Here is a 9,696-nt window from a genome sequence, read left to right as displayed (position 1 = left end):
GACAGGTGACCAGCTTCTACCTAGCCTGGGCTATGAAGCAGGAGGTTCTGTGGAGTAATCGGGGCAAGGAGGAAGGCCACAGGTAAAGGATTTAGGAGACCCATGTTGACCTGCGGTTGCCCTTCTAGAAAACTCCAGGGCCGTTCTCAGTCTCAGCTTGTCACCAGTGGAAGGAACCCCACGCCTGTCATCTTTGCCGTGTTGCACGGATGGGACGAAATAGTGTGCGAGGGGGTGACCCGTATACCACAGGGCCCTCTATCATCACTTCCTCAGTGAGAGATCTTTCCAGAAGGACAGACGAAAGAATGTCAGTGTATTAATTATTTCGGGGTGGGGGAGGCTGGCTCTCCTCCTGACAGTGGATGATGCCAGGAGGGAAGAAGAGGAAGGTGGAAGGAGAGGCCGACCTCCTCTTTGGATGGAAGTTTCTCGGGACCTCGGAGCCGTTACAGTGTATCATTGGTGTATGGACTGCACTCCCCGTGGTGCCCTCCAGCAAGGGGCTTGGAGTTGTTTGGCACAGTTCGGCTCCTTGCTGGAAAGGATGTCAGACACGTTTCCCTTAAAAGTCTCCGCAGGGCCAAGGGCAGAGCCGGGCACGTGGTAGCCTCTTAATACATATTTGTTTGATAAATGAATGGTTGAATGATCGAATGACCTTGTTTCTGAGGGTTGTTCCAAACCTTGCAGTGGGATTAAACATATACGAGCTCGTTTAGCCAAGTCTCGGGGAAACAAGCTTCAGGCCCGCACAGAACCCACTCCTTACTTTAAACGCCTCTCAGAGAAGAAAAAAAAAAAATGTGTTTCAAACAAGAACACCCAGCTGGTCCAATTTTCCCGGAAGCTGCTTGGGTTTAGAATGTTCAGATTCGCTATGGCAACTCACACCTAGTTCATGTGTCATTTCCTGATGGTAATTCATTGAAACATAAGAAAAAAGAACCTCGCGTGCACATGAGGTAATCAGCCTCGACCGTGGTGAAAATCCGTAGAGATGGAACACGTCCTAGAATTTCGGGAAGGTCAGTGAAGCGACGTGAACGTTTATTAGAAGATTGCTTTTTTTGTGATGAAGAGTGAGGAACCCGCACGCCTTAATTTTGCTCCTAGAACCCTGTGGTTTATTTATCCTAGATTTGACCCACTTTTTGCTTCCGTATCTCACACTTCGCTCACTATTCAACTCAATACGCACGGGTTGAACAATTACCGCACGCCTGCCCTTGTGGTGGGTGCTCTGGGGAGCACTGCCCTATTTTTTATTGGCTCCAGAAATCAAGAAAGTTCATCCTCAGCTAAAGGACTGAACAACAGCGTGTGAGGGGCAAAGTCTGGGTGACGTACTGGCTCTGAGCGCCAACAGGCCTGAATTCGCTCCGGGATTCCGGACTGGGAACACACACTGCTATAACATAAACCTTCTTGCCCAAACCGAACGGATGCCAAGGCATTTATCGAGCGGAGGGATTGCCTAACAGTAGCTATTTAGTGTGATAATGGCGTTTGACAGTTTGCACACAAACACCATTGTCACACTCCACAGCTCTGCTAAGGAAAATCTGTAGCCACGAAGGTGCTAACATCACCTCCACATTCCACCATTGCCCGTGGCCACCATCAGGGAAGCTTCCCAGCTCCACAGTGACCTGAGCAGAGAAAACAGGGGTCACAACCGGGGAGCGTCTTGAGCAACAGGAAGACCAAGATGTCAGGCTTCTGTCGGGAACAGTTGAGCAACCAAAGGGACCCCCTGCCTTGTGCTTGGTTACCACCCCCGCAAAAGCCTCCCACCAGCAGGAATGAAACACCCTGTGGAAATGGATGGGAAATCTGTTTGCATCAATTTGCTAAGAGGGTTAAGAGCAAAAGAATCCCTAGCGGGAACTGATTTTAGGAGACAAAGACTCCGTGGAAGACCGTATTATAAACTGTAATAATATGACCAGATCGATGGGTCCTCCTCAGCTCTTACCTCCTCGTCCATCCCCATCCATTGCCAGCAAATTCTGCAGTCTAAGGAGATTGACATTATTTTGCATGGGGATGTGGCGTTTCAATGTGCTGTAATTTACTCTCAGGGACATGTATCGGATGCGAAGGCATCCAACGGTGCTCAGGTTTTAAATCTTATTCGCCATAGTCATTTTCCACCATAGTAGTGGGTGGGAGACGAAGGGAGGTAAGGAGAGGGGGGAAATGGAGAGAGAGGAACTGTTCAATTTTTTGTTAATAATACTCATTTTCTAGGGAAAGGGAGCCTCCTATGAATAAATCCCTTCTGTTTTCCTGGGTTTCCTGTTAAAAATGGTTTCTAACTGCTATTTGAACTCCTGCCCACGATGGAGAAGAAGAGGAAATAAATCATTTTCACCTAATCCTTTATTTCCCCCCAAACGCTAGGAAAGGCAAAGGTTGGGGGCCGGTTTCTTTTTTCCCCCAGGATAACTGAGTGGTTACCATTTGGCCAGAACCTTGCTGTGGCCATAAAACCGGCTCCTTTTTAACAACTGAATATGCACCCTTTGGCATTTTTTTTCCGTAAAAATGGCTCTTATATGCAGACCACGAAATCACCCTCTTCAACCTAGAATGTGCAGTTATTAGCACATTACAAAAGTCTCTCAGTCTCCATGGGATTGGATGTTGAACCCTGCCTCCTTTTTTCCTTACCTTCTTGAGTCTGTTGGTTTGCTTACCCTCCTGTGAAGCGACTGACTCCTTCTGGTTCAGTCCGAGACTCTCACTTGCCCTGACAGGGTGCGGTCATTTGCAAGGTAGCAGGAATGTGCCACATGGCCCACTGGTAGCCCTGATCTCTTCAGACGGCTTTGCCATGACTCACACCGAATACAAACTCTAGAAGTCCAGATGGCCCCCGTCACGCCAACTCTTGGCACTCTGGGCACAGCCATGGTGGACACGCTCTTGTCATGAACTATCTCGGGTTCCTCCCCCATAGTCAGGCTCATCTGCTCTGGCTTTGCCTGCGGGACTTAGAACAGAAACCCCCACTTCCCGGTCTCTCAAGGGATGTTGTTGACCGTGACAAGAGACTCCAGAAATGTCCTGGCCTCAGTTAGGGAGAAGCACTGGGAGGTGAACAAGTCACTAGTTAGAAAGGTCTCCATGCTTGCAGAACTCTCCATCTGGCAAAGGCTTGGACCCATTTCACCTCTCAGGCTCTCACAGCGGGGTCTGAGCACGTCTCCACTTCTCCGGGTGGCCCCTGTGTGCCTGAGGCGTCTCCACAATCTGCAAAAGACGGAAAAGGGAAGCAAGAGTAAACAGGGAAGAAGAGAGGAGGAAGTTAACGCGTTCCAGGTAAAGCTTGCCAAACCACTTTCTATTTACCAAGACTTCTATTTCTTTGGTCCAAGAAATTGTCTCAAGGAAAAAGCCCTTGAATTTGGAGAAAAGGTTTTCTTGTCTACCAATCTGTAGACAACCTATAAGGTTGTCCACGGAGGCACTGTGTACAACAGCAAACATTACAAGCAACCCAAATGGCCAATGAGAGGAAAAAGGTAGGTAATATATGCATGATACAATCTGGTCATTGAAGGTGACGTTGTAGAAAAAATGGTTGCTGACTTGGAAAAAGATTCAAGGTATTTATTTTATTGAATGAAGCAGGTCGTTTACAAAACATACCATTCATAGTATGAGCTCCTTTCAGTGAAAAGTGCATATAAGCCTGGGGCAAAAACATCAGATGTTAACCCTCGTTATCTCTGAGTGGTGGAATTCTAGTTTGCCTTTTCCCCCCTCCTTTTTGCTTCTCTGCCTTTGTTCATTTCTGCAATCAATGTGGTACTTTCATAATGAGAACACTAATTAGAGTTCAAACAATTTTTTTTAAGATTTTCTTTCTTTCTTTCTTTCTTTCTTTCTTTCTTTCTTTCTTTCTTTCTTTTTTGGTGGACTCTGTAATAAAAATTCCTTCTTGCAAAAACACTGTTCTGAAATTGGGAGGTTAGAGCTTACAGTTCTTTGGGGCCAAGCTTTCAAAGTTAGTGCTGTGTAGAGAGAGAAGCTTCAGGCTAATTTCCTGGCAAGTTATTAATGAAAGACTTTATTATGCAGAACAATTTTATCGTCGTATTGCATCCATCGAAAAACACGTATTTATTGAGTGCCTATTATGTTCTCAGCCTTGTGAACGATTTTTTTTTTTAACGTTTATTTATTTTTGAGACAGAGAGAGACAGAGCATGAACGGGGGAGGGGCAGAGAGAGAGGGAGACACAGAATCGGAAACAGGCTCCAGGCTCTGAGCCATCAGCCCAGAGCCCGACCCGGGGCTCGAACTCGCGGACCGCGAGATCGTGACCTGGCTGAAGTCGGACGCTTAACCGACTGCGCCACCCAGGCGCCCCTTGTGAACGATTTTTAAACAGAGTTAGAATGGCCCTCATCTTTCATTATTTCTTTGTTTCCGTAGGAGCGGTTAGCATGTTAATTGGCAAAACAGCATAAACAAGCAAGTAGAATGTTTTCAGTTTTTTTTTCAAATGCCATCCAATAATATACCATAATTGAAAAAATTAGCAGTGGTTAATGCCAGGATCTACTTGGATCTTTTTTTTTTTTTTTTAATTTCAAAGACATTTCTCATTGGGCAGCTTGCAAAACAAATCTTTTGTTCTAGTATTTTCAAATTTAACAACTGCCCTTAAATAGTACCAGTTAATAAAGAACAGGATGTTTAGAAGCAGGTTGGGAAATGATTACACCTGTTACTTCCTGTAAAAAAAAAAAAAAGTAATGCATGAGGCAAAGATGTTGAATGTTACTCAGGGTAACGTGTGCAAATGCCAGCAAAGTTTTCTGCAGCTGGAAAGGTCCTGAGGGGGGCGCCTGGGTGGCTCAGTTGGTTAAGCGTCCGGACTTCGGCTCAGGTCATGATCTCATGGTTCGTGGGTTCGAGCCCCGCGTCGGGCTCTCTGTGCTGACCGCTCAGAGGCTGGAGCCTGCTTCGGATTCTGGGTCTCCCTCTCTCTCTGGCCCTTCCCTGCTTGTGCTCTCTCTCTCTCTCTCGAAGATAAATAAAAAGCATTAAAAAAATTAAAAATAAAATAAAAGGCCTGAGGATCCTTACTTCTGGGATCCTCTTACTTCTGGAGAGAGGTCGCGTGTGAGGCATTCCTAAATGGCCGTCTATTAAAATTAAATTTCTGTGCCGTGTCCCCCTCTCTTGTTCCTCGCCATCCCAACCTGGACTGAATGTCTAGACGTTTTTAGTTGCTGTGGTCAATTCAGAATGCAGTTTCCCCACTGAGCCCGGGGTGTGAAACACAGGCTAGCCTGGGTTTGCTCCCTTTTTTATGTGATGGATTTCTTTTCATAAATGGGGAGGGCGAGTTCATTAAGGAAGAGGCCTTTGCAACTCTAACTATTCGTTATGCCTTGCGACTCCTTGCAAATTGTCTTAGATTCCAAAGTACCAGATAGACCCCAAAACTCGCCATTCTTTCTCACAACGGATCTGGGTGCGAGCAGCTTGTCTTTGCTTTTAGATTTTGTTTCCCACGGGCTGAGAATGTTCTAGAATGTTCTAGAGCCAACCCCAGAGGACTGAGTGCTTGCTGGGTCTGTGAAGTGTCACCTCACTGCAAACCTAACCCATCAGCATTAAAACCAAACACTTCTTTAAAAGCAAAAGATAAATGGAGACGCTTTTTCTGAATTCCAAATTCACAATTACTGTCACTTCAAACAGACGTATTAAAGGCATCAGCTTGATTCTTCTAGGCTGTTATAGTCTAGATAAAGGCAAAGGAAGTCAGTAGCACATACCTGAGCCTTGTCATTTTGAAAGTACATGGAAATTTTAAAATAGAATGTTCTCGTCAACAGAGAGCAAAGACCCATTTCTTTCTTTCTTTCTTTTTTTTTTTTTCATTGCAATCCACCTACAAGGGAAACATCTGGAAAGCTCCTTATGCCTGCATTTATCATCCACATTTATTGCCCACCAGGAGTGAGGGAAGGATCATCGGGAAAATACTCAGGCAAGTTGGGGTCTCAACAGGCTCTTTTTAAAGAGAATTGCAGAGGCTTGGGGATTCCTAGAAACCGGTTTTGTTTCTGTGCAAGCGTCCATCTGTTTTCAGGGCTGTCCAAGGAACCGTAGGCTGGACAGAACGACTCTGAGGCTGGCGTTCCAGAAGCACCAGAACGAAACACGGGGAGCCTTGCTGGCATGCTAGCCCCAAAGCATGGGGAAGGGGCGGGATTCCTGGCCAAACAAACCCCTCATTCCAATTATCTTGCTGGTGGGATCTTGTTTGAAGGCCTTGTGTTATTGTTAAATCAGACCATCATAAAACAGGAAAGGGCTCCGTGTTGGCCCGAGGACACAAAAGTCCAGGCCGCCTCTGGGCCCTCGACTCCCCCCTAGCTGCCCTTTCCGCTGCTGGAACCCCCAGAAAGGTGTCCGGCTTTCTCGGGCTTTCTGAAGAAACACAATCATCACTGCAGACAAACTCAAATAGGCTGTGGTTAGGTAACACTTCCCGCTGCTCAGGTGCTGTGCGGGGTCTTTGGAAACCCCTGGGACTCGGCACACCTCTGTTTCTGAGAGTCTGTGGCCCCCCCCAAAGAACAGCTCGGTTCACACAGGGGAGTTGTTAGGTGCTCGGGGAGGGGACGCTTACCTTCCAGTCCGTGTCTGTCTTGCCTGGGCCCGGGCCCGGGCCTGGGCCTGGGCCCTTCTCTGGCCAGTGGACGGCACCTTCCACCCCCCACCACCCCCCACTTCTGCTGGGCTGTGCCGGGCCGCCTGGGCGCAAGCCCCGAGCTTCTGTGGGTTTTAGGTTTTTCCCTCTCCCTTTATGGGATCCGGGGTTTTAAAGTAAACAGTTCTCTCTCTTTCTGATAAGTCACATTAAATTATTGATTGGGAGGCAGGGAGAGCATGACCTTAGCCCACTAAGTCATCGTCACCTTTGGTCAAGCACGCTAAGCCAGACCGGAAAGCCCAGCGCCCCCCCTCTGTCCCGTGGCGGCGTGAGGTACAGGCAGAAACGGAGGCCGTCGGGGAAAGCCGGGCCGTTGTTCCTGGTGAACACAGGCTTCCGCTCAGAAACCCCAGCGTTTTACTCGTTCCTTACAAGAAGACTGACGTTTATGACATTGGCGTCTCCTCAGATTTCTTAGCGTCAGAGAAGCCACTTGGTTTTAGGAACCTTTAAATCAAAAGATATATTCTTGACTCATCCTACTGGGAGCTCTTGACCGATATTTGGCAGCCAGGCTCCTTCTCCTCTCGCACGGGTCATTTCTGACGTAGTTCCAATCTATTTGTTCACGCCAACAATTATTTATTAAACCCCTCCTTATCTGCTAAGCTCTGGTAATGCGATGGTGAGCAAGACCGACAGAGTTTACAGACTGGTAGGGGGGACAGTAAAGTCAACCGCTGCGGGGGCTGCCGTCGGTCCTAAGCGTAGTCTGTGAGCTGCTATTATTTTTATTTTTCAAATTCGTTTGTTCTTCATCCCCGTATAGTGACCGGATAGTGTTGTATCAGCTTCAGGTGCCCAACATAGCGACTCAACGATTCTGCACGTCGCTGCTGTTACTTTTAATGCCTCTGATCATTTCTTTCCCTCCTCGGGCCACTTTGTCATTCTGCTTTCTTGAGCTGTTTGTCACCCTCTCTGGTAATAAATGCGACATAAAAGGAGGGCTGGTTATCCCGGTCCGAGCTCGTGGCGATCTGAGGCACTGTGCGGCCTTAAGTACTAGGTGTTTTCCTTTCGCCCTCCCCTAACTCTTAGATACCCCCCGTTTCTTTCCAGGTGAGAGCAAAGATGCTGTGTCATCTTTTCCTCTAAGAACTGGTCCCAAGAAGTGACCCCAAAGAGCTGCCTGCTGCTGGGTCCTGCCACTGCTCCCTAAGTGCCTGGGGGGGGGGTCCCCTCCCCTGGTGGCCCGAGACCACCTGGGGTCACCCGGCAAACTCACTCCTAGAAAAGACCAGTCTTACCCAGGAGGGCTGAGGGGTTTGGCTGTGACCTTCCAAAGGCCGACACATTCCTATGGCAAAAGCCCAAATACTCATCCCGAGATGGGAAGCTTCCGGAGCCCCGTGGAAATCGCCAGGGCCTGTGCGCTCCAGCTTTGTTCCGCGGCTATGGCGGCAGCGTGATATTAAGTTTGTGTTGCAGGCACTGCCTGTGGTTAACTTGCTTCTTAGTTTTCAAATTGTTCTCCTGGTTGCAACAATCGTATTTCTTTTCAGAATCACTGTGGGTTTTTCTCCTTTAAAGGGAAACGGGTTCCCCCAGAGCCTCCCATGGAGACATTCTTTCAAAGGGCAGGACAAATCCCTCTCACTCCTGAGCTTCACCGCAGAAAACATCCGGGTGGTTTTCACCAGCTTCTCTGGTCCATGCAAGTTGCATTTTTCCCTTTGCTTGGAAAACCGTGACGAAGACGGATGTTCAACTTTTAGATGATTTCCTTGAAATTCCCAGGCATGGCATTTGCAAGGATTCTGGACTTCAGAGAAAGGATAAATTATGTCCTATTTAGAATCTTTAACAAACTTCTTCCAGCAAATGACACAATCTCCACCTCAGCTGCCTTTAAAATTGACTTTTAAAAAAATTTTTTTGCATTTTTTTTATTATTTAAAAAAAAATTTTTTTTAACGTTTATTTATTTTTGAGACAGGGAGAGACAGAACATGAATGGAAGAGGGTCAGAGAGAGGGAGACACAGAATCCGAAACAGGCTCCAGGCTCTGAGCTGTCAGCACAGAGCCCGTCGAGGGGCTCGAACTCACGGACCGCGAGATCACGACCTGAGCCGAAGTCGGCCACTCAACCGACTGAGCCACCCAGGCGACCCTAAAAAAAATTTTTTTTAAATAAAAGGGGATGCATTATTTTAAGATAAGATAGACTGAATCCTGCAAGGTTGAAGTTCAACTTGGCATGTCTGCCTCCCTAATGTTTGTACTCGGATACAGGCCACAAAACAGGGCTTCTGGAACAGTGAAAAACAGAAGCAGGTAAGTGTCCCCTGGTGGCAGCTGGAAAGACAGACCCCACCCCCTGTGGGTGACTCCGTTTTCTTCTCTTTTGGCCAAGAGCAGCAGACTTTTGGAAATGGAAAACAGCCTTCCGTTTGAGTGAGGAATGCCGAATTTTGCCGGGAGGGAAGTAGAAGTTTGGGAGCTGGAAATCCTGGGCTGCGTGTGAGATTCTTTGCCATGTGGCTTTCTGCCTTTGGACAAGACACTTTATATTTCTGGGACTCCAGTTTCCTCTCTGAGGAGCAAAGCTGGGAATACCTGCTTGTCATTCGCTCTGAAACCTTAGGTGAAACAGATGAATTGGTTTCTATTACTGAGTAGAGAAGAACAAAGATGGGCAGAGAGCGATGCCAAAGGGTGTGAGCTGTTGGACAAATTGGTGCTTTATTGGACTAAGACAGGAAGAGAATGAACGAGTCGAATTTACCCGGTGTGGGAAAGGACCAAGCACAGAGGGACGGGAAGGATGCCGAATTGTGACAGCCTCAGATTTACTATCTAGAGAATCAAAATCGTTTTCAGACCAGTGTCACGGTCCAGGGCCCCAGTGAAAACACACAGTTCTGACAGCGAGTACTGGTTTTATCACTTTAAGTCCCACGCAGGTCACTTTCTCCCACTAAAGGTCCTGCTCTCATGGTGGAAAC

At 47.5% G+C, this 9,696-nt stretch overlaps 1 long non-coding RNA gene across 1 annotated transcript; it reads right to left on the bottom strand.

The window, feature by feature from the left end:
• Positions 1 to 1,028: 1,028 nt before the first annotated feature.
• Positions 1,029 to 7,211, bottom strand: LOC111557340. Its single transcript, XR_002737364.2, has 2 exons — positions 6,663 to 7,211; positions 1,029 to 3,258 (listed from the first exon to the last, which is right to left on the bottom strand). It is a non-coding gene; the product is annotated as an uncharacterized LOC111557340 (long non-coding RNA).
• Between the last annotated feature and the right edge of the window lie 2,485 nt (positions 7,212 to 9,696).

This window comes from Felis catus, chromosome D3 (assembly GCF_018350175.1).
Source record: "Felis catus isolate Fca126 chromosome D3, F.catus_Fca126_mat1.0, whole genome shotgun sequence".
Classification (NCBI taxonomy): domain Eukaryota; kingdom Metazoa; phylum Chordata; class Mammalia; order Carnivora; family Felidae; genus Felis; species Felis catus.
The sequence above is the reverse complement of the archived record's forward strand: the minus strand, read 5'-3'. Positions and strand labels throughout refer to the sequence as shown.